General features: G+C 42.0%; 1 pseudogene; it reads right to left on the bottom strand.

Moving 5' to 3' along the window:
- Nucleotides 1-2,170: 2,170 nt before the first annotated feature.
- On the bottom strand, nucleotides 2,171-3,967 carry LOC140485875 (uncharacterized; annotated as a pseudogene).
- Between the last annotated feature and the right edge of the window lie 21,393 nt (nucleotides 3,968-25,360).

Here is a 25,360-nt window from a genome sequence, read left to right as displayed (position 1 = left end):
TCTGTTTCTGTGCTGTAACACTCTACAACAAAAGGAATGTCACTATGATCAGAGACTTCAACATCTTAAGGCCAGTAAATGAGATCTGAGGCACAGATCAACCATGACATTGCTTTTGGAATGGGTCCAAGGGACTGATTGACCTGCCTCTATTCCAATATCTTGTAATTCTGGGTTGACAGAATGAACAGAATTCAGAATAGAACAAATAAACTGCTGAGGCTAACTTCAGCAGCGTCTAATAATACCTCTGCCTAATTCACCAATTCCTCTGCTAACTGGATTGCTTCAGGTCACCCCAGCTTTTCTGGCCTGCAATGATTAGACGATGCTAATTATCAGGCTCAACAAGTAGGAGGCATCAATACAGGCGAAACAAGAAATGGACGTACACACAAATGGAAGATCGATAAGATACAAATGGATCAAGCTATTATATCAATTTCTATATCGATACAAAGAATAAGGAATTGCTGTAACATCAGGTTCAAAGCATGGACTGGACTACAAATGAATGATGTCAGAGAACTCAAAACACAGAATATTTTAATGTTTGCGGACAAAGCAACCTTCAGTTTTACTTGCAAGTTGTAGGCAGTAGAGACTGAGTTCTGACATGTCTCTGGGGGAGCTCCCTGATGTATGGCCACACTCTGCCCTTGTGGAGCTTCATATTGTTCCAGTTTCCTTCCTCCTAGTCCCAGTGGAGATTTATTCCAGACCTCCAGTTTTGTTTTGATTTGCAGTGTAAGATGTAAACTTTCAAATTTCACCGTACTAACTCGAGTTATCTCAGGTGTGTCTGCATTCAACTTGTGTGTTGGGTCGGTTGGTTCTTTCTTGTTCTTGTGTCATTTATCTGAGTTTGTTCTTTGGTTCTTGTTTTAAGAAATTTCTGTTTGGGTGAAAAAATAGAAGAGATTTTACTTCGCTACCCTTATTCAAAAAATGTTCTCCTCTTCTTGCCGGAGGTTAAATTAATGTTTTTGGAGAAACATAAAGTAGGGTAAAGTCGTTATAGTCCCAAAGGACCAGTGGACTGCTCTCTCATTAGAGAAGGTGGTGATTTAACCCGAGGGCCACCATGCCTCAGATGAGGGAGAGGTTGAGAAAGAGCAGCCTTCATGGTAATCTAGGTAGGAACATAGAAGATACCAAATAGCTGCTTCCAGTCCATACCAGTCGAGGAAAGTTAAAGAAACAAGCTAAGATCAATATGTACCAGAAATTGGCCTTTGCTGAGGGTTTTCTGCTTAGTCCTGACCTGGGCAGGTTCTCTGTCCATCTCTCCTCCTCCTTCCACCTATCATCGCACCATCCAAGTGTCCAAAGTGGTTGGACAAGGACTCCCAATACTGGAAGTTGCCATATCCTCTGATGCAGTGGAGCCCAATGGAGGCCATTCGAAACAATGAGATAAGCTGTACTGAGTTAAAGATGAGCTTGCTTACATCCACCAGGGGGCACCAGTCTAAGGATAGGGCCTGTCTCCCTGATCATTAGCTTCAAAGGGGACGATTGGGTTGATTTGGGTGGTGGGATGGGGATGTCCTCTATTGGTTAACACAAAGATTAGGAACGAAATCTACCCCAGCAAACTGGAATAGACTACCTCAGGGGAACCACAGGGGCAAGTAGGTGAAAATTGTTGGGGATATGCAGGAATGTAGATTGAGGTTAAAATCTGATCAGCCACGATCTTACTGAATGTTGAAGCAGATTCAAAGAGCTTAGTTTTTAACTTATTCAATTTCCTATTTATAGGAAGCTCTACCTCTGCCGTTGCATGTTCTAGCAGCATCATTGCTAAATGGGACTCATGGACAAAATCCTAACAGTGTTTTGTGGAATACAGCCCACACATTTTTAATAGTCAGTATTTCATCTCACTTTTGGTACAGTTCTGTCGCCTCTATCCAACCACAATAAAATACTTGATTGATCGTTTTCATTTGAAGGCAAAGGTTACTTGGACAAGCATATGAACAAGGAACGAGAGAAGGCCAATTCCCTGAATGGGGGCAGCTCCAACAACACTCAACAAGCTTGACACCATCCAGGACAAAGCAGCCTGCTTGATTGGCACCACATCCAAAAGTTTCCACTCCCTAGTAGTAGAAGTGTGTATTATCTACAAGATGCACTGCAGACATTCACCACAAGTCTTTGGCTAATAATTGTTGTCTTCTGCATTTCCCTCATGTGTTGCCTTCCAGTTCGCTAGCATCATCCCTGAGACTTCATTTATCTTGGATAATTCCTTAAGGTCACCCATCCCCTCATTGTTCAAGAGGTTGAGTTCCTCTGCCTGATTACCTTTTAGAGGCATTTGCTTTGCCAAGGCCGTCTCAATTAGCCGCTGGGTTAACCCCCGTACACAAGGTACGATACAACAGCCAATTGCTGTCAGTACCCCTGCTACCACTATCAGGGAGGTGAGGATGGAGACTACCACGCCTTTCCACTTCCCAAACCATGATTCCAGCCATCCCGTGAGTGATGTGTCCACTCCTGCATTCTCAGCCAGTTCTTCCGCCAAGTTGGTCAATCCTCGCAAGGCACGAGTGATTGACCCGTCAGGTGCTGTATTATTTGGAATAAAAGTACAACAGGTCCCTCCTAACATCACACAAACACCTCCTTTTTCAGCTAAGATCATATCTAAGGCCATTCTGTTTTCCCAGTCCTTTCTACCGGTTGCATTAAGCTGTTCTGCTATGCTTTTGACTGCATCCCCAGTGTAATTGATGAATCTTTGCTGATTATAGAAAATATAGTTTATCCAGTTCACATTCTTGTTGACCATTACCCACCAGAATAGAGCCGATTCAAAGCCTGCTGCAATCTGGTTACAAGTCTTGTACTCATCTGGTACGCTTCTAGGAACTCCTACAGAGTCTAGATATACCTGATCATCAAACAAAGTACCCAGCAGTGATCTCTTACTTTATCCCCCTTTCTTTACTAGCTCTTTCTTTTCAAATGCCAGGGTGAACGGAACTGGCAATTGTACAATCGCACACATGCCCCTACAGTCTGGAGGTAAGGTGGGTCTCAATATTTTCCCTCCGCAGTACCACCACAAATCCGCTCGGGGAATCCTTAATGCTGAGTAGTTCCCTCCCTTTTCCATCACGTACTCAATCTCGGTACATGCTTTCAGCTGCCCTAAATATCTGGACTGATTTGTTCTTCGCCTGTTTACACATGATGTGTGATTTCCAACCACGGCAGAAACGTGGGGGGGCTTCTTTAAACCTTCCTTCTTTAAAGGAGGGAACATTAATAGAAGGGGCATACAATCTTTATTACTCCATGCAGTCTCATCCTGTTCCAGGGCTATCATGTATGTCATGCTGCTCCTGTCTTGCTTCCACCCGAGTGGAAAGGGGACTACTTGGGCCATTGGTCTCCCAGAGGCACATGCATAACAATTGTTTTTATTCAGATTTTTCACAGTGTTCTTTATCCATTCAGCCCAGGCATTTGTATCCCCATATCCAGTCTCTACTTCAATGGTCTGCTTTAAGTCTTTTAGCTCTACAATTTTTATCACCTTAGGGTCAGAGTAAGGGACTCTACTATTCCTTTGCCCTACTCGGGTTCTGTCTTGCACCCCAAAACAACATCCCAGGAAATCCTTCCCATCTGTTTTTATCTCTATTCTGAATGTTTGGTTTAACTGGACCTGATAGGTTTCTCCCCCTAAAACTGCTTCATACCATGAGGTTTCCTTTATTGTTAAATATTTTGGATTACACTCTTTATCGGACCAGTCAAGAGCTGGCCAGAAGGGGTCTCGGTGTACTGTAACAAGTGGATTGATCAAGAGATCACCTTTGACGTCTTCCTGCCTCCACCATTCTTTACATTTTTTTATCCCAAAGATGTTCCTTACACTTCTCTCTCCGGGACACTTTCCTCCCGTTAGTCCTACCTCATGCCCCCCTTTTGGGACCTTTGTCATAGAACCTAAGATGTATCTCTGAGTTAATGTGTTGCCTTTGATTTCTTACATCTCCACAATCCACTAGCCTGCAGACATCTGTTTCTATGACTTGTGGATCTGTACTTTTTGGAACCATTATCACTAAGTAAGATGACCACACCATGGCCTGACAGAATCCTAAGACTAGAAAAGCTAATATAGTGTACCTAAACATTCTTCCCATTCTACAGTGGTAGTGAAGCAACGAGAGACTTAGCATACAATACTACAGAAACTATTCTGCGCTCGCATCAATACTGTATAATCAGTTGTTTAAAGTCTTTTTAGCTTAAGTTAAAGTGGTTCTTTTGTCAATTCGGTTGTCCAGACTTCTCTCTCAACTGGAGATTCCACTGGCCCCTTAATCCGTGTGTAGTGAGTCCAGCCTTTCTCTGCGTTCTTATCGCTGTTTCAGTCGTTAAGAGTGCTTGGTATGGTCCCTCCCAGTCTGGTTGCAATTTGGTCTCAGTTCATGATTTGACTAGGACCCAATCTCCCGGTTGAATCAGATGGACGGTGAATTCAAGGGGTGGAGTCTGTGCCAACAAACTCTGTTTCCTGAGGAAAGACAAAGAGAAGGAAAAGCCCAGTATATACTTCTTTAGGAACAGATCTTTAGTCTCCAGTGTTGGCAGTTCCCCTTTCGTTCCCAGATAGGGCGGGCCAAACAATATCTCATAAGGGCACAGCCCCATATCTTTCCTTGGGGCTGTTCGCACTCGCAAAAGGGCTATGGGTAAACACTTAGTCCAAAGGTGTCTGGTTTCCACTAATAATTTCGATAACTGCGTCTTGAGTGTCTGGTTCATTCTCTCAACCTTTCCTGATGAAGGTGGGTGCCAAGGGGTGTGGAACTCCCAGGAGACTCCTAACCCCTTCATTACTCCCTGGAGTACCCGGGAAGTGAAATGAGTTCCCTAATCTGAATCTATGCATTCCACTATCCCGTATCTGGGAATTATGTGTTCAAGTATTATCTTGGACACCCCACTTGCAGTGGCAGTGGCTAAAGGGTACGTCTCCACCCATCCAGATCGGTGATCAACCATTACCAGCATACACCTCAGTCTTCCCACTCGGGGTAATTCGGTATAATCTACCTGAGTGCTCTGAAATGGTCGGAGCCCAGGTTCTCTCCCTCCTGGGACTTGTTTCCTTAACACCTTCTTGTTTACTTTTTATACATGTTATACATCACTCACATATCTGTTTGGCTATCGTATTGCATCCATATTTCCTTAAAACTAAATCACACATTGCTTGCACTCCCCAGTAACTCCCCTGATGTAAGACAGCCATAATTTCTCGCAACATCATTTTATTCAACATTTCCCTCCCATCGGGTTACCTCCAGTGCCATACGCTGTCCTTGCAACCCCTAAATCTTTTAGTTCCTTTTCCTCCTTTGCAGTAAACAATGGGGCACCCTGAAGATCCAGAACTGTAGGTATTAGGGAGTATATCACTGCTCCTGTGGATTCAGGGTCGCTTCTTTAGCTACCTCATCGGCCAGTTTATTTCCTCTTACTTCCAGTCCATTCCCCTTCTGATGTCCGTTTATATGAACTACCGCTATTTCTCTCGGGAGTAACAGGGATTCCAGCACTTGTTTTATCAATTCCTCATGTGCTAGTTCTTTTCCTCTGCTATTTATCAGTCCTCTTTCTTGCCAAATTTTTCCGAAGGTGTGTACCACTCCAACCGCATATTTGGCGTCTGTGTACACCATTCCTTCCTTGTCTTCTAATGTTCTGAGGGCTCTTTCTAGGGCATAGAGTTCACAAGTTTGGGCTGATCAGCTATTAGGCAGTCTTTCAGTCTCAATAACACTTCCCTCTATCCCGTCTACTACAGCATATCCATTGTGCCTTTTATCCTCAATCACCCGTGAGGACCCGCCGACAAACAACCGAGCTCCCACAAGCAATGGGACGTCTCTTAAGTCCATCCCCACTTTAGTTTGATATTCAATAATATCAAGGCAGTCGTGTTCTGGATTACCAGAGGCCTTCCCCTCTCCCCCACCACAGAAATGCAGCTGAATTTAAACAACTGTCTGTGACTAACACAAGGTCATTCTGCTCTATTAAGATTGTCTCATATTTCAAGATCCCAGAGTCTGTGAGCCATCATCCTGCTTTGTGGTTTAATATGGTCTGTACCTGGTGTGGGGTGCTAACTATTAAGGCTCCCCCAAAAGTAAGTTTCCAACTCTCCTCTACCAATTAGCCTGTTGCTGCCACTGTCTGTACACACTCTGATCAGTAATGTAGCTTTCCATTCTTTAATTAACAATGAATTAATGCAATCATGTTTCAAATTAACCACGAATCAATATGACAGGTCACTGAGAATGTGTGAAGGAATCCTGCCAATTAATGTTGATTGATTTATTATAAATATTAATTATTATCTGTAATTCTGGGTGGAAACGTAACAAGTGACTAAAACATTTTAAAAACTGTAATTGCGCAGTTCTGTTTGTTTACCAGTCACTTGTGACTTCTCATTCTGTTTCTGTAATTGTTTTGCTCGAGCACATTCATTTTTAAGAACCGCGACAGATTTCATAGCACCATTTGCAGTTAATTTAATCCCCAATTTGGTGGCAGTATCTTGCCATGAGCGCAAAGCTGATTCTTCGTGCCTCTCATCACAAAACTGTCACCATGGTCCAATTAACTCTCTCGTTCCTGCTCCCATGTTACGTTGCCAGATCAATTGCTGAGCCGATTTAACCAATTGAACAGCTTTAGGGCCACCTAATGGCCGTTCTTCATCACCCAATGTTTTGTTTTGACCTTGATTTTTTTTCAGAAATATTGCAATATTTCTTGCTCCCTATAACTTCAAATACCAGAAGCTTCTTGCTCCCTGTAACCTCAAATACCAATTTATCAATTTATGCTTGTCTAACTTTAAAGCCTGTTCCCAACTATACATTTTGGAATCTTACTTGTAAGTATATATTTATATATTATAAATTCATTTATTCAGTACTAAATATTTAAAATGTAAAAGCATACAGTTCCCAACTTTGAAATTCACGATAATTACCTGGCTTTAGTCCCTTAACTTAAATCCAAAATTAGTTTTCTTAAGTAGTCCTGACCAGTCATTGCTCAATTACAATGCTATAGGTTGTGAAATAATTGGAGCTGCCTTAAAAGGTATGTCTATTCAAGTTAAAAAAAACTATTAATGCATGAATAATGGCCAATCCAAGGTCACCGATATTAACCATAGGATTTTTAAAAATCATTTATTACAATCTAATGAAACTTCAACTGTCGTTGAGGGTGGGGACATGCTGAATCAAGCTACAGCTGGCACATCATAATCACCAATGAAACACATCAGTCTTAAAATTAAGTGAAAACAAATGTGTCTGAAACACAAAAAATAAGTTATAATGTTGTTTTCCTCCGTATTAAGCTAATTTGAAATCACTTTTATGTAAGGATAAAAGAGATTAGTTAGACACTGATAGTAAGGCAGTCATGACCTGTAAAAAGAACAAGAATTAACATTTTATTTCATAATCACTGTAAAATCCTGAACCGATAAAGAAATCATGTTAAACTTTCATAATAGAAATCAGACTCAAAACAGTCCTGGATCTCAAGCTCCTGGGAACAAAGCACAAAAAACAAATGTGCATTCAAACCGAATCACAAAGGGTTAAACTTTCTATTAGCTGTACAGCTCTTTCTCTCTCTCGCTCTCTCTCTCTCTCTCTCTCACACACACACACACACATACCATATCTCACAAGACACTTTCTGAGCTTCCCACAACAATTCCTCTAGAGACTTCTCGCTCTACCCTTCTATCTTTTGAATCTTTTTCTGGATGTCTGGCCATGATTTAGTTACGAAGTGTACCCTCAGTAGCTCTTCAGCTACTAGCCCTTCCGACACGAATCATAATCTGATCCCTCCTGACTGAAAGGCTGTTTTCCGTTGACATATAAATTCAAATATTTAAAACACAGTCTTCGTCCCACCCGTACTTTGGCCAGAAGACAGTGGGACAAAGAATGGATTCCTTAGTCCATACAAAGCAACAATATTTAATCATCTTTTTCCTGTCTTTTTCCCTTGTACAAGTATTATTTTTCCAATTCCACATCATCCTGCCCAACGGGTCTTCTGGAGGTATGTTGTCAGGGACCCCGCCTCCATTTCCATTTTATTTCCCACAGGCTTTTTCTTTACCCTCAGCACAGCCCACATTGAATTCCTTCGTTAGACACTTATTAACTACTAGAACTCAATCCCAGCCACCAAAGCAGTACTTAAAAAAAAATCTCTTTTCTTTCCTTGGTCCGTGCATGGAGTTGCCTGACTGCAGCTGTGCCTAACATAAACGATGGGGACTCAAACCCCACGAACCTCTTTACTGGTTCAGAATGACTTTCTTAGGATTCTGGTCAGTCAACCAGGAGGGGCACCCACCACCGAGAAACACGGGACCATTCTAAAAGGGAATAGGATGCGCCTTTCTAACCGTCGATGGTGCCTACTCCACCAGTGATGACAGGATCCTGGACGAGCCCCCAATTGTGAAAAACAAAGCTTATGTCTCAATAAATTTCAGTCCGAGTCAAATTCTGAGGCAACAAATTTTATTGAAACATTCTGCAAGACGGCTGTCTAACAAGTAGGCACCCCAATCTGAGGGTTGCATTCTGATTTATGCAGTTCAACTGTGTCTCGCGGTCCTCCCCTTTTACCCCACTGGTTACTTTTGCTGTAGCGCGTAGCCTATCACAAGCTCTAGCTTCACTCCACCTCTGTTTACTTCTCCCACTACTCTAAGCCTGTCGCCCCTTACTCTTATTTATCTTATTCCTTATATGTGACTATCCTGGCATAGTTTGCTGTCTTCGTGCGATCATCCTGCCAAACTAAATTCTTTCCGTTGGCCACATCCCTCCTGCGACTGATACACTATTCTCCTGTGACTAGTACACTCTGATCCACAGTTTCTCTGCCCTATTACTCATAGATAATTCGACCTATTTTCGCAAATCACTGTTTAGTATTTGCATGCGCAGCCCAATTTTATCATGCAAGCTTTTGCAGAAGCAACACCTGTTCCCTTATTCTGCACAATGTTAACTCTATACCTTACAGCCAGCAACACACTTGTTCCACGAACGAATAAGTTAAAAACTAAGCCCTTTGAATCTGCTCCACCATTCAATAAGATCATGGCTGATCGGATTTTAACCTCAATCTACATTCCTGCATAACCCCAACAATTTTCACCTACTTGCCCCTGTGGTACCCCCGAGGTAATCTATTCCAAAAAATAACCAATTACATTTTGCTTTCCAGATCTAACTCTGCTTGTACCTATATTCGTTATTCTGCTAGCTCCTGCCAATTCATGTATCATCTATTGATTTTTGTATGGTCAAGCCTCACTGAGGCAGCACATTGGAAATCAAGCCCAATATCTAAGGAGTTGTGGCAAAAATTAATGACTTTATCGAAATATGCAAAATCGCATATTAATTTGATGAATAGACAGGACACAAAATTTAACATTAATGACTACTTGTTACAAATAAAAAGATTTTCACCACAGGTCAACAACTATAAACTGTTGATATATAACTCTGCTAGTTAAACTCTAACACACTTCTGAAAATCCCAAGAAAAATATGCAGATAAACAAAGATAAACAAATAAAAATTGGTCTTATGAAAGAAACTAGGAAGCAGTTTAAAAGGAGTCCTCAGGACTCAGTGGAGTGTTTCCCAAGTTCTTTAGTTCATTGCTTGTTTCCCGCAGGTTTTGAAGAGGTGGTGGGGGAGGGGGGCACTTCTTCACAGAAGGCACAGAGTGACTGGAACACAAATTGTACAGTCTCTACCTTATTGGTTAAAACCAGCAACTTACAGCAACCTGCACAAAATAAACTAGCTAGCTCCAGGCTTTTGGTATGTATGAGAAGAGAGACACTCATCTACTTTTTCAACAGTCTGAATGATTCTGCCACAAACATTCACATCCATAAGCTTTCAGCCAGCCAGCAGCCAATCAAATTGTTGTGGTCAAGCTAATATCCTTTGGCATTGACGACTGGTCACATCTCCACAACCCCATCAACAACTGGTTTCCAACTGAATAACACTTTCCAGACACCCATTTGTCAATCCATCTTCAACCAGCTTCACTGCTTTTAAAAAGTAGCAGTGTAAACATTATTTACAATGAGTCTCACTAACTTGCCTTCAATTCTTTCCTTAACCCTTTGTCATAAAACAGTTCTTTTTCTATTTCAGTCCACAATCTCAAATAAAGTATAATAAAAAGATTTATGTAATAGATTTACATAGGAAGAGCAAAAGGGAAAAGATAGGTTGACCAATTAGTCTGCCAGCCTTGTTTCCATAGCCTCTCAAGTTGCTTTCTCTCAAATAGCTTTCTAATTCGTTCTTAAATGTTAACATGAGCTCTGCCTCAATGACAAACTCTGGTTCACCAACCTCATAATCTTTTATGTTCATAACGTTTCCCTGTTTCGAATATTCTTCAAAAGTGAGACACGTTGATGGAGCTTTTTTCTTGAAGTCATCAGGAGAAACACAAGAATGCCAAACTTCAAACAGACAATCCCAACAATTTGTACAAATCTGATCAGTTATTTGCCATTAGTGCTGTAGGTCCTGACATATCCTATGTCCTTAAGTTATGTCTGACACTAAACTGTATCTGTCAATTGCGGGCCCATCGCCCAAAACAATCTAATTATTCCTTGTAATTTGGTTCCATCTTCCTCCTGTTTCAAATGAAGCTGCCAGCTTGCACTTTCAAATCAGTTTTGAAAATGATTAAATAAGTAGGACCCTCCTCGCTGATTGTCTCCATCCAGAATATTGACTCATTCAAATCGACTTGCTGAATCCTATTATCCAGCTATTATTCAGTCCACTCCAATTGCTCTGACATGAATGAAACAGCCAGGAACATTCCACCAATTATTCCATGTCTCTGCAAATGCTCCACAACTTTGTACATGATAATAAGACCAGAAAGCTTAGCAGTTGAAATAGACCATTCAGCCCATCGAGTCTGTTCCATCATTCAATGAGATTATGGTTGATCTGATAACGCTAAACTCCACTTCTCTGCCGTTTCCCTTAACCCTAGATTCCCTTACTGGCTAAAAATCTGATGTGCAGATGCTGGTGTTGGACTGGGGTGGACAAAGTCAGAAGTGACACAACACCAGGTTATAATCCAACAGGTTTGTTTGAAACCAGCAGCTTTTGGAGCGCTGCTCCTTCATCAGGTGAAGCGCAGGGAAGTAGCCAGGCACAGGATTTATACAAAGAGAGATAATGGTAAGATAATCCCAGGTAATTAAGAGTGTCAAAAGATAAATACAAATAGTAAGTAGAGCATCAACAGGCGAGATAATAACTCTCTGCAGATGGTCAAAAGTGTAAGATGGTGTGCCTAAAGTGTCAACAGCTGAATAGTAAGTGAAGGGGATGACTTATGATCCGATTAATAATCACAAAAAAATCAAAAATAAGGTTGTGTTAGGGGCAAATCAAATGGCTGGAATAACATGAAAGGTAAAAGAATTGCATGCCAAGGGTCTAACCAAAGTAGCAAGTAATCCAAAACTAATTAAGGTAGATAGCAAGTTATCAAGGTGATGGTTGTCAAAACAGAACAGTAAGGAATATTTTGCACCGGTCAGTGTGGTGGGGTTACATGTATCGATACATGAACCCAAGATCAGGGTCGGGGCTGTCTTCATGGGTACAGAACTTGGCTATTGGTTCTGCTCCGTGATTCTGTGTTGTGTATCTCGAAGGCTGCCTTGGAGGACACTTAATTGAAGATCAGAGCCTGAATGTCCTTGACCATTGACTGGGAGGGAACACTCCTGTCTGGTGATAGTTGTGCGGTGTTCATTAAAAATCTATTTATGTCAACCTTGAACATACTTATCAACCCAGGCTCAACATACCTCTGTGGTAAAGAATTCCAGAGTGTCACTACTTTGAGAGAAGTTTCTCTTCATCTCTATCCTAACTGGGCAGCCCCTTACTCTGAGATTATGTCCTCTGGTCCCCGTCTCTCTCACATAATAATTCATTCTTTAATCTTCCTGCTATTGATATGAACTAAATTTGCCTTTAGATGTCCAGATTTTGCCAGTAAAGGTGGTATTTTTGATTTCATCCAGCATCTTACCTATGCTATTCCCTTTCTAACAATATCAGAAGAATTCTGACTGATGTTTCTGCCAGCATGCTTTTCAATTCTGTACGAGTCCTTGGGTGAATCCTTTCCAATTGAATTGCTTCACATCGGCCTTAGAAAGCTCAGTGGTACTGTTAACACTCCTAATCTGCACCATTTTAGAATATCCACTTTGTTTCTGACTTTGTATTGTATTTTTCTCTTGTAAATATTTTCCTTGGAGCATCACGGGTTGAGGGGTGACTTTACAGAAGTTTATAAAATTATGAAGGACATGGCTTAGTGAATAGTCAAGGTCTTTGCCCCAGAGTAGGGGAGTCCAAAACTAGAGGGCATATATTTAAGGTGAGAGGGGAAAGATTTACAAGGGACTGAAAGGTCAACTTAAAACATCTGGATAGGTAGATGAAGGATACGGGCCATTTGGAACTAGATTCAGTTAAGTTATCTGGTCAGCAAGGACGGGTTGGACCAAAGGGTCTGTTTTTCCATGCTGTACATCTCTTTGACTCTATGCATCCAAATATCATCACACCTGGCTCAATGGATTGCACTCCTGAGTCAGAAGTGATCCCACTCCATGGAGGTGAGTGCTGAGGAAGTGTCTCGGGACCCAAAACATATTGCATACAGTTCTGGTCACCGCATTAGAAGACAGATGTGGAAGCTTTGGAAAGGGTTCAGAGGAGATTTACTAGGATGTTGCCTGGTACAGAGGGAAGGTCTATTGAGGAAAGGCTGAGGGATTTGAGACTGTTTTCATTGGACTGAAGAAGGTTGAGAGGTGACTTAATTGAGACATATAAGGTAATCAGAGGGTTAGCTGGTCGGAGAGTGACAGTATTTTTCCTCAGATGGTGATGGTAGCTCGAGGGGACACAGCTTTAAATTGAAGGGTGATAGATGTCACAGGTAGTTTCTTTATTCAGAAAGTAGTAGGGTTGTGGAATACACTGCCTGCAACAGTAGTCAACTCGCGAACTTTAACGGCATTTAAATAGTCATTGGATAAACATATGGATGAGAATGGAATAATGTAAGAGAGATAGGCTTCAGACTGGTTCCACAGATCAGCGCAACATCGAGGGCCGAAGGGCCTGTACTGTGCTGTAATGTTCTATGTTCTACGTTAACTCCGATTTCTCTGCCAAACCTGATGAGCTTTTTCCAGCAATTTCTGTTTCTGTTTTTGATTTCTAGTATCTGCAGTTCTTTGATTTTTGTTTTGTTTAGATGAGTACAAAATTTTTGTTTTGTTTAGATGAGTACAAAATTTCATCTGATTCAAACCGAGGGAGTGCTGCACTGTCACAGGGACCAACTTCTGTATGAAATATTAAACTCAAAGTCCCCATCCTCCTCCTTGAGGATGTTTTTTTTCTCCCTAGTGTCCGAGATAATACCAATCCTTCAATGAATGCCTTAAAATACATTACCTTGTCATTACCATTTAATTACCTATGAGAGTTTACTGTGCCAAAAGTTCAGCTACATTACGTCAGTGACCCTACTCGAAGGGGTTTAATTGTCTGTAAGACATTTTGGAATTCAATTGGCTGTGAAAGTTCTAATTCTGAATTCTCTTAAAGTTCAGTTGGCAGCTCGGAAGGCAAATGAAATGTTGGCATTCATTTCGAGACGACCAGAATACAAGAGCAGAGAGGCAATGCTAAGGCTGCATAAAGCTCTGCTCAGACCGCATTTGGAATTTTGTGAGACATTTTAGGCTCTGTATCTGAGGAAGGATATATTGACATTCGAGGTAATCCAGAGGAAGTTTGGTAATAAAAGTGAACAGGTCGCAGTACTGCACTCTGCCCAGTAGAAGGCACTACAGCCCATGAGTCTCCACCACTATAATCCATGAATCATCCTGTGATGAAGGACTTGTCATATGAGGAACAGTTGAGAACTCTGGCTCTGAACTCAATGGAGTTTAGAAGGATGAGAGTTAAGGTTTGGATTGAAACTTACAGAATACTGAGAAGTTAGGTGAGAATGCACTTGGACAAGGTGTTTCCATCAGTAGGAGAGACTCAGACCCAAAGGCACAGTCTCAGAATGAATGGACACCCCTTTGGAACTGAGACCAGGAGGAATTTCTTCAGTCAGAGAGTGGTGAATCTGTGGAACTTATTGCCACAGAAGGCTGTGGAGGCCAGGTCATTGAGTGTCTTTAAGCGAGAGATAGAGAGGTTCTTGCTTACTAAGGGGAGAAAGCTGGAGAATGAGGGAGAGAAACATATCAGCCATGATCAAATGGCAGAGCAGACTCAATGGGCTTAATGGCTGGGTTTGGATCCCATATCTAATAGGCTAAAGGTGCCAGTTCTACTCTTCTTTCAAAAAAGTCACTGAAAGCCCATGGATGCCAGCCACACTCACACTGAATCCAACACAGGCATGGTGGATCGAAGGGCCTCCTCCAATGCTGGATGAATGCAAATAGAGTCAAAGAGATGTACAGCATGGAAACAGACTCTTCGGTCCAACCCGTCCATGCCGACTAGATATCCCAACCCAATCTAGTCCCACCTGCCAGCACCCGGCCCATATCCCTCCAAACCCTTCCTATTCATATACCCATCCAAATGCCTCTTAAATGTTGCAATTGTACCAGCCTCCACCATATCCTCGGGCAGCTCATTCCATACACATACCACCTCTTCCTGGTCGCTGGCACAGTTTGTCACTCAGAAGGGGGAGGGGGCTGTAAGGCAATGTACAGGTAGCTATGTTGAGTCAGTGTGAAACCCATCGGCATAAAGCAGATCTGACACTACTGTGTGTATGTGTGTAGGTGGCAAGTAGATTGAAATGGAATTGATTCAGCCAGTTACAAACATGTTTCCTTTCTGGGTCTGTCAGAAGGTAGGAATTTTTATAAAAAGCTGTGATCATCATGAGGAACGTAACAGTCACCCATGTGATTGTGCTATCTGGAAATTTCTACTGTGACCTCTCAAAGGTTAGAACCTAATTATTTCCAGGGATGATTGATGAAGCAGGTGGGGGTAAACACAACTTTGTGTTTTGTCCAGACAGTAGAGGCTTCTATAAGTACTTGTGTTAATATCCCGGAGAGCTTAGTGGGAGGAGAGTGATAAAGGGATCTGGCTGTGCTCTTTCAGATTACCCACATGAATTACTGTGGTGGAGACTCCTGGGCTGTACTGCTTTCTACTGGGCAGAGTACAGTACTGCGACCTCTTCACTTTTATTTCCAATGCTGTAATGTTAGCACTCAGCTGTCTTAAAGTGGTCAATTCTGCTCTGCATTGTACAGAATTCAATCGATAGTTTGTGGATTACATTTAAAGATTCTGGGCTGGGGAAATCGAGGGATGGTTTGTCCAATTTTCTGTGAGAAGCCGCACTGAAAACCTCATGCAGTTGGACCATCTGGTCTCATTAATATGTTAGCAACCCCCAGGACCTTGAGTTGTACTTTGAAGGGCTCTCATCTGCCTTCAATCATCTTCTCACTCCTGAACGGGAACAGCAGCAAAGTCAAAATTTCTGGTTTTAAACGATAAGATGTTGGAGCAAAAGTAGGCCATTCAGCCCTTCAAGTGCTCTGCTATTCAACGAGATCATGACTGATCTGACAATCCTCAACTTCACTTTCCTGCCTCTTCCCCATAACCCTTGATTCCCCTTCCTGATTAAAAATCTGTCTCAGCCTTAGCTTTCGGAGCGACACTCCTTCATCAGGTGATAGTGGCACTATCACCTGATGAAAGAGCGTCACTCTAAAAGCTAGTGTGCTTCCAATTAAACCTGTTGGACTATAACCTGGTGTTGTGTGATTTTTAACTTTGTACACCCCAGTCCAACACCGGCATCTCCAAATCACATCTCAGCCTTAGATATACTTAATGAACCAGACTCGATAGCCCCCGGCAGTGAAGAAATCCGTAGATTTACTACCCTATGAGAGACAAAATCCCTTCTCGTCTTTGCCTTAAATGGGCGACCCCTTATTCTGAGATTGTGTCCTCTGGTCCTAGACTCTCCCAACAGAGGAAAGAGCTTTTCTTGTGTTGGGGGAATGACAAGAGGCTTATTTCAAGTGCAAGAGCAGGGAGATGATGTTGAATTTGGACAAGTCCCTTGTTAGGTATTAGCTGGAGCATTGTGCACAGTCTTCAGAGAGTCTTATAGTACAGCAATGTCCCTTGGCCCAAAGGAAGTTGTGTCTGCCACAGTCCCCTAAGCTTATGAAGGGAGGTTCCAGGATTTTCTGATCTCATCAGACTGATTCAGATCTAGTGTGCAATGCAGAAACAGACCATTCAGGCCAACTGATCTATACTGTAGCAAGTTTGACGTTCTAACTATTCTCTGGGTAAATAGGTTTGACCTGTCTGGTATGTAATAGGGGTTTTCTCGGGTTTGGGTAGTTCAGTTTGCACTCAAGGGTTCCATTCATCCATTCATTCAGCAGTTATCCAATTAGCAACACTCCCCTCCCAATTTCCCACAATCATGCAAATCAATTCTCTTCAAGGACACACCCAATTGCCTTTAAATAGTTCCCACAGAATCTGATTCCACTGCTCTTTCAGGTGGTGTGTGTGTTTCTGTTTTTCTCCACACCCTCTTCAAAAAAAAAGCACTCTCTTTCTGGCATACAGTGCCTGCAAGACTCACCTGGCCTTTAGTGCCTGTCCAAATGGTTAGCAGGCTATTCGCCGCTGGAAGGCATGACTGACTCAAACCACACCTGATAAATGTGCAGAAGCACCATCCAGCATAGAGTCTGAAGAGTTGAGCTCTCCTAGCTTTTAATCATAGCATCACGGTAAACTTACAGTGCAGAAAGAGGCCATTTGGCTCATTAAATCTGCACTTCTCGATTATCTAATCTGTCTCTATCAGCTAGTGCCAAGCTCCTGCATTTTCCCCATATCCCTGCACACTGTTACCATCCAATAAGATAGCCAATGCTCTCTTGAATGCTTCAGTTGAACCTGCCTCCCCTCACATTTCCAGATAGTGCATTCTACACTCTAAATACTCACTGGGTGGAAATGGTATTTTTCGCACATCACCCTTTCTTCACTTTAAATATGTGACCTCTCATTCTTGTTTATTTAACAAGTGGACTCACCTTCCCCCTGTCTAGCCCTCTCATGATTTTGAAAACATCAATCAGATCTCCTCTCAATCATCTTCACTCCAAGGAGAACAGCCCCACCTTCTTCAATCTATCGGCAGAGCTGAAATTTCTCATTCCTGGAACCATTTTAGTAAATTGCTTCTTCACGGTCTCCAATGCATTTGCATCTTTCCCAGAACATGGCAGACACAACTTCCTTTGGGCCAAGGGACATTGCTGTACTATAAGACTCTCTGAAGACTGTGCACAATGCTCCAGCTAATACCTAACAAGGGACTTGTCCAAATTCAACATCATCTCCCTGCTCTTGTACTTGAAATAAGCCTCTTGTCATTCCCCCAACACAAGAAAACACAATAATCAATCAGCTGATCATTGCACTGCAGTGGTTGCATTTGGTTAGTGATCTTCCCTGTGGTCTCTTCTACTCATACCCAAGTTTGAGTGTTAAAGGGAAGGACACACCAACCCCAAAGGTGCTGAAGAACCGAGAAAGTTCAGAGATTTGAATGATGCAGTCTCATTATTTCCCATGATTCCCCTTGGAGTCCCACCCAAACCCAGCCAACTCTATTGCCATCAGTGGAAGATGGTAGAGTGCAGGATTTTTCATTAGTGAAGCAGGAAGGTTGAGGTAGGAAATGTCCTGACCTGGTGGTCTGCCTTTTTTCTAGGACCCCTGATCCCCCTGCTGGAATCTCCTCCTGCGGTTGCAGCTGGAATGAAGTTGGAATAGGCACCCCAGGAGGCAGTTCAGAGGCAGCCCCAGAAGTGATCATGTGCCAAGGCAGCCTGGTTAGAGGGCCCAGTTCAGTTCTCTTGAAGTTCAGCCCCACTGTACTTTTAGGCTGGTCAACTGGTCAGCTCTCACACCCAGTCGGCACACCATCCACAGCTCATGTCCTTTCGCATCCCGGCCCCAGATACATCTAAATGAAATGGGCAAACAGGTCTTGCTGCCCTTGAACCACACTCTCCTTGTATTGTCTGACAGGGAAGTTGTCAATGACTTCACCTGTCCCCACTACAGCTCCCCAATCGCTGCTCCTCAGGTCGCCAATGAAAGTTGGAGTCAGGACCTGACATGGTCATTTGAACTCTGTTGCCTTTCTTATAAACTGCAGGGCAGATTCACAGTGAGAGGTCAAGAGTCTAAATCCCTGCCTTTAACTTTATTCCCACCCACAAATTAGCCTAATTTCTTCCTGGCTAAAATCAGATCCTCTCAACATGTTAGGACAGAGGAGGAATGGGCATTTTGCTAAAGTACTTGGGGATGATGATAACTTCAAAACTAAATGCTTTACAAAGATACTGGAAACACAGAGAGCAAAGCTAAATACTCCCTAAAGAAACATTAACACAATTATTAACAATGAATAAAGTGTGGAATGAGACAAAGATATTTTAAAACATCTTTGTTAAAATTGAATAGCTTGCAGCCAGGAACCCTCATGCCACATTTACATCAATTCATCTCTCATTCCAAGCTCTACCTATAATTTAGATCTCTCAAGAAACATAAGCAATTCATCATTTTATTAAGGAGATTGCCAAGACTGATTTTGTAAGTTATTGTCAGCTTTTAAGTTTGAAGGTTTACCCTTGGTATCAACTACTCAAGATTCCCAACTGATTGTTTCCATGCAACACATTTGTTCAGAACTCAAAAAGAAACTTAGACTCAATAAAATGGCCACAGGTGCAAGGTCATCTGGACGTGCCGAAGAGTTAGTAAGGGAGAAGCAATTGTGGTTCTCTCCGTCCGGTCTCCCTGTTGTTGATCTGTCTCCTTTATTCTGGGTTAGTTAGCTATCCTCCTGGAGCGAAGTCTCCTATCTTCATTTAGTGCTTGGTCCCCACTTGACCAGCTCAGAATAGGCTGAACGCGCCTTCTCAAGGCTCAGTAATTGACCACTTGTTTCTTGACAACCTTATAAATTTTTTTGATCATCTGACATAGCTCATTCTCTCTTCTCCAACTCTCAAAACTAATCAGACAACAATCATCTCTATCACTATCCCACACCACCTCCCCAATTAATTCTCAGGCCCCTTCCCCCTCCCCAGTCCTGATGAAGAGTCCTGCCCGAGAAGTTGATTTTCCTGCTCTTCAGATGCTGCCTGAGCTGCTGTGCTTTTCCAGCACCGCACTCTATCTGCAATAGTCATCTCAGCCAACTTTACAGATTCCAAGTAACCATCCTAAGCTATGTGTTTGTCACAAATGTAGCAACAATTTTGACATTAAAAATCACACAACACCAGGTTATAGACCAGGTTATAGTCCAGCAGGTTTATTTGGAAACACTAGCTTTCAGAGCACTGCTCGTTCAGGTGATTGTGGAGTATAAGATCGTAAGACACAGAATTTATAGTGTGATGTAACTGAAATTATATTTTGAAAAAGACCTGAATTGTTTGTTAAGTCTCTCATATTTTACAATGACCATGTTGGTTTCAGTTCTTTCATATGTAAATTGCAGAATTTTTAAAAAAATTACATTCTCAAGTGAACTTTACCAATTGGTGTTATCTCGACCCAGATAAGGCATTTTAGGTGTGAGGTACCCTGCGTGAATCTCTCTGTGCTACAATGGTCAGACTGATTCTAATCTAAAAAACAGATTTACAGAATCTTACATGGATTCATGCTGTTTTTGAGCAAAATAAAGTGTAATTCTGCAAGTACAAATTCACCCCACAAACTTATATGTGTGTGTGTGTGTGTGTGTGTGGCAGAAGGAGGGATAGAGTCATACAGCACAGAAACCCACCCTTCAATCCAACCAGTTCATGTCGAACATAAACCCAAACTAAACTCATTCCACCTGCTCACGCTTGGCCCAGGTACCGCCAAATATTTCTTAATCATATGTTTATCCAAGTGTCTTTTAAATGTTGTAACTCTACCCGCATCCATCACTTCATCTGAAAGTTCATTCCACACTAACCAACCTCTGCGTAAAAACATTGCCCCCTCATGTCTTTTTTAAATTTTCCCCCTCTCACCTTAAAAAATATGCCCCGTTGCTTTGAACTCACGCACCTTAGGGAATAGACATCTGCCATTCACCGTATCGAAACCACTCCTGATTTGATAAACCTCTGCAAAGTGACCCCTCAACCTCCTACGCTCCAGTGAGAAAAGGCCCAACCTCTCCTTATGACTAAAACCATCCATTCCTGGCAACATCCTGGTTAATCTTTTCTGAACCCTCTCCAGTGAGGCCAGGGCCAAATTCACAAGTTCAAAATCCCACCACAGTAGTTGGTGAAATTGAAATTTGATTAGTTAATATTGGTAAGCATGCCTCCACAACAGTGGCCATGAAAATGCTGAATTGGTATAAAATCCCATTAAGTTCACGAATGCCCTTTTGGGAAGGAAATCCACCATCATTCCTGGTCCAGACATGCAACCATCAGAAATGGGAACAAAAGGAGCCCATTTGGTCCCTTGTGTCTTCTCTGCCATGCAATAGGAACATGGCTGACCCCAACACTCTTCATGGCCACTTTCCTGCCTGTTCCCCATAACCTCCAATTCCCAGACTGATCAAAAATCCATGTCAGCCTTAAATATAGAAAGGGACTCTGCCCCCCCCCCACCCCCACCCCAAATTCTCTGTGGCAGTTCCAAAGACTCTCAACCCTCTGAGAGAAAAGATGGCTCCTCATCACAATCCTAAATTGGTGCCCCTTTATTCTGAGACTATGCCCTCTTGTCCTAGACTCTCCCATGAGAGGAAACATCCTCTCAGCATTTCCCCTGTCAAGCTCCTCAAGATCACCTCTCATTCTCCAAGATAATGTGCTTAATATTTCGCTGCCCATTGAAATAGCCCACCAAGCCATTCATTTAGTCCGAACTAACTGTTGTGGGTGTTTTTATGCCAGATGGACTGCAAAGCTCATGAAGCTGATCGTCCATGAACTCATGGACAATTAAGGAAAGGGCAGGAAAAGTGTCAGTTGTTCCAGCAATGCCCACAGCCAATAAACAAATCTAAAAATAATGAAGAAGCCAGGACATTGTGTCATTACCTGATAGCAGTAGTTAACGCTAAGCTATGTGATTATACAAGGAAGGTGCTGCGTATGCTAAGATGACAGGGAAGTTTTATTAGGTTTTATTTGTTATGAGGTTTTATTATCACATGAACTCAAGTACACGGATGTAGGACCATACGAGATAGTTCAGCACAAAATCTGAGGTGAAAAGTCGAAAAATAAAGAAATGTTAAAAGTACAGCATTACAGTTCTTGACAGTGTAAAGTAACAAATAAGAAATAGGTAGAGAGAGCTGCACCAAGGTTTACTGATGCTACGCTGGAGATTCTGGTAGAGGGGGCGGAAATTGTAGCAATGGCTCTTATTGAGTAACAGTGTGGAGGGTGTACTCAGCGGCCCCTCCTAAAAAGGGGAGAAGCAAGACACTGCCACAGAATTTAATGCTAAGAATCAAGTCCCAGAGACTTAGATACAATGTCACGAGGTGTTCAATGACAACAGGTGAGAGGTAAGTTTAATGTATGCGCTGCCAAATGCCTTATCCCACCAAGTGCACTATTCGCCTCAGACGCTTCCTAATTCATAATGCCCGCCCTCCAAGAATCTCATCCCCAAACATTCAGATGTTTATTCCCACCCTCACACAACCAGCCAATGTTGCAGGTCTCAGAAATGTGCCTCACAGATCCCACACACTGCCTGCTATTCAGCAAAGGAAATAGCTTCGGCCAAGCACATTGCATGACACTCAGCGATGCAGTCCCCTCTCACTTGCAGAGGGTGGTCAGTATGCAGCCAGAGCTCAGCGGTGGGCCGGACTCATCCCCCTCATTGTTTTGACCCCAATGAAGGAGACGGTGCTCATTGTCATGGGCAGGGCATTGCTAATGATATAGACAGACATGGGGCTCAATCCACAACAGATAAACATATTCTCACACACAATCTTCTTTCTGTTATCCCTCCTTCTTGCTCACCTACGACATCTTGTTATTTACACGCCGCAAGCAGTGTGTTCCAAATCATATTAACTCACCATTTACAACATTTATAAATGTATGCAACAGAGCTACAGAGCCTAGATCTGATCGATTAATTATGGAATCACTTCACCCTGAATATTGAGTGTTGGCTCTGCTTTTTGGCATGCAAGCAGTCCTGAGCTGTAGTCTTCAGCAGTGTTTATACAGGTTCCCCTTATCTTTAGGTATATTTGGTGCTGCATGCCCTCCTTCACTCTTCAGTGAACCAAGGTCGGTCCTGGACTTGATAGTGATGGCAGAGTGGAGGATTTATGGGATTACCAAGACCTAGATTGTGTTTGAGTGCAATCCAGCTGCTGTCAATAATCCACCTGATTCCTAGTTTTGTGTTATTGGATCTGTTCAAAGTCTATCCCATTTAACACAGTGGCAGCACCAGATAACATGATGGAGAAAATTCTTGTTGTGAAAATGGGACTTCATTCTCATAAGCACTGTGCAGCAGTCAGTCCTGTCACTTTTCCCTAGGACAACACATTCAAAATCAAGTTCCACTGTTCTCAAGGTCATTACAAAAATTAAACATTTATCAAAATACACAAAGTCCCAATTCAGTTTCTGGTTAAAAGTCACAGCTGGTAAGGAAAATAAATTGGCTTTCTTCAAGTTTTAGGTATTTTACTGGAGGCAGAGACTCACTGCCTACGCCTTGCAACAGTCCAAAGGTTTCTGCCAGTATCATTCACACCCACAAGCTGTTCAGCGATATGGAGTCAGATTTTTGCTGTCAAGCTATGGCACCCACAACTGTTCACAACATCAAAAAGCAATCAGAACCTGTTGCCAACCAAATCTCACTTTCCACATATCCCCTGGTCCCAGCCCATCTGAAAATAGCCTCCCCTACTGGTTGAACAAATTAGCAGTATAAACATGACTTACAATGAGTTTCAGTAACTTGCTTCTTAAAAGTGTAGCAATTCCTTCCACAATCTTTGATTTTGGAAGCAGTTCCCTTTTCCCCCATTTCAATCCACAAACAAAAGTCCAGAAAGTATAAAGATCCAATCTTCATACTCATACCATCACCAACATTGGCAGCTGCATCTGTAGTAGGCAGATTGGTGAGGATCAGGTCAAGTATGCTTTTGTTTTGCAATATAAATGTCTAATCTATTAATTATCCATTAACTATCAGTATATTTATTATAATCTACAAGTAAAGTTTATACAGCTCCTCAATTTTGTAATACAACCTTATGACATTGTTTTTAAGTTCATACTCAATCACGGTTGTGAATGGCAGTCAAGTATGTATTCCCCTTTTGTTAGTTCTCTCAACAGCTGTGGATACCCAGTACTGAAGCTAAATTGTTTAGGATTAATCAACATTAGTTGATGCAGTTGATAATTTATCTGGACATACACAAAACATTTATAAAATGGCACATAATAAGTTGAAGCCTCTGAAATAACCTCTGAAATGACAGCATGGATATGAACTTCGATGAGTGACAGAAATCAGAATAGTGGCAAACAGTTTTTTAGATCCAATGAAGGTATTGTTGTCTATGGGTATTATAGCATCCTAAAGGGCTAATACTGATGAGTGTAATAAGCATTGCCCACTATAATGATGCTATGGGACTTGGTGAGAGAGTAAAATAGTCAGATCTTGTAGGAAACAAGCCTAAAGTTGCTTTTCTCAGCAGTTTTTGGAGTAATGCGTAATCTATTCTGTAATTAGTAGCAGAGATGCAGTAAACCACATCCTGTTTATTCTACAAGATGATTCTTATTAGACCAGAAGGTGACAACACTTGTAGACACTAAGACAGGTAAGCTCCTAAGGAACGCATACACTTTGAAGACGTAAGTGGCAGCACGTGCAAGATTAGAGATTTCCGGGATTCAGGATTAGAGCCACTGCTTCCTTGATATGAATATTCATGACCTAGACATGCTGGTTCAGGGCATGGTTTAAAAATTTGCACTTGATACAAGATTTGGAAGTATACTGTGATTTTAGTGATTGTTTAGCGAATGCAAATCCTGAAAGTCAGGCAATTGCCACCTCATTTGCTGAGTTTAAAATGATTGATCTGAGGTAGGGCTCTCCCCACTTGGTGCACAATGTTTGAACTGAGATGCAATCAGTAGCTCTGGCCCTGTATAGCGAGGAATAGGTTCATCATGATAGTTCAAAGGATGACATTCAACAGATGGAGTTTGTGACTGTAAAGATTAGTAATTCTTTTTCATAAACTGTGAGGAGGATAATGATAGGCTTCGAGAGAATACAGACAAGCTGGTGAAGTGGGTGAACATGTGGCAGATGACATTTAATGCAGAGAAATGCAAAGTGAAACATTTTTCAAAGAAGAATTAGGAAAGGCAACAGAAAATGAAGAGTTCTAAAGGGTGTCCTGGAACAGCAGGACCTTAGAAAAAATGTGCACAAATCTATGAAGGTGGTGGGACAGGATGAGAAAGGGATTAAAAAGATTTACATAATTCTGGGCTTCATAAATTGTGGTGTAGTGCACAAAGGTTTAACGAGCCATTTTAAAATATTGCCTCAACATCAAATTTCCCAATTTGAATTTCAGAAAAAATATTCGTAAGAAAATTTTGAAGGATGAAGGATTCATTTTCTCAAGGTAAGTTGAAGAAGTTGGGGCTATTTTCATAAAAGAAGATAAGAGGAGTTTGATAGAGTGTTCAAAATCACGAGGAGTCTAGACAGAGTTAATAGAGAAAACCCATCTCTTTTGACAGATGGTTGAGAATTTTTTTTAAACCATTCATTAGTGAGGCCAACATTTCTTGCCTGTCTCACATTGCCCAGAGAGCAGTTAAGAACCAACCACATTGCTGTGGGTCTGGAGTCATATGTAGGCCAGACCATATAAGGGTGACAGTTTCCTTCCCTAAAGGACATTAGTGAACCAGGTGGGCTTTTCTGACAACCGGCAATGGTTTCATAGTCATTATCAGGCTCAGAATTCCAGATATTTATTA

Source organism: Chiloscyllium punctatum, chromosome 15 (assembly GCF_047496795.1).
Source record: "Chiloscyllium punctatum isolate Juve2018m chromosome 15, sChiPun1.3, whole genome shotgun sequence".
In the NCBI taxonomy this organism is placed as follows: Eukaryota; Metazoa; Chordata; class Chondrichthyes; order Orectolobiformes; family Hemiscylliidae; genus Chiloscyllium; species Chiloscyllium punctatum.
Note: the sequence above shows the minus strand (reverse complement) of the source record. Positions and strands in the feature narration are given on the sequence as shown.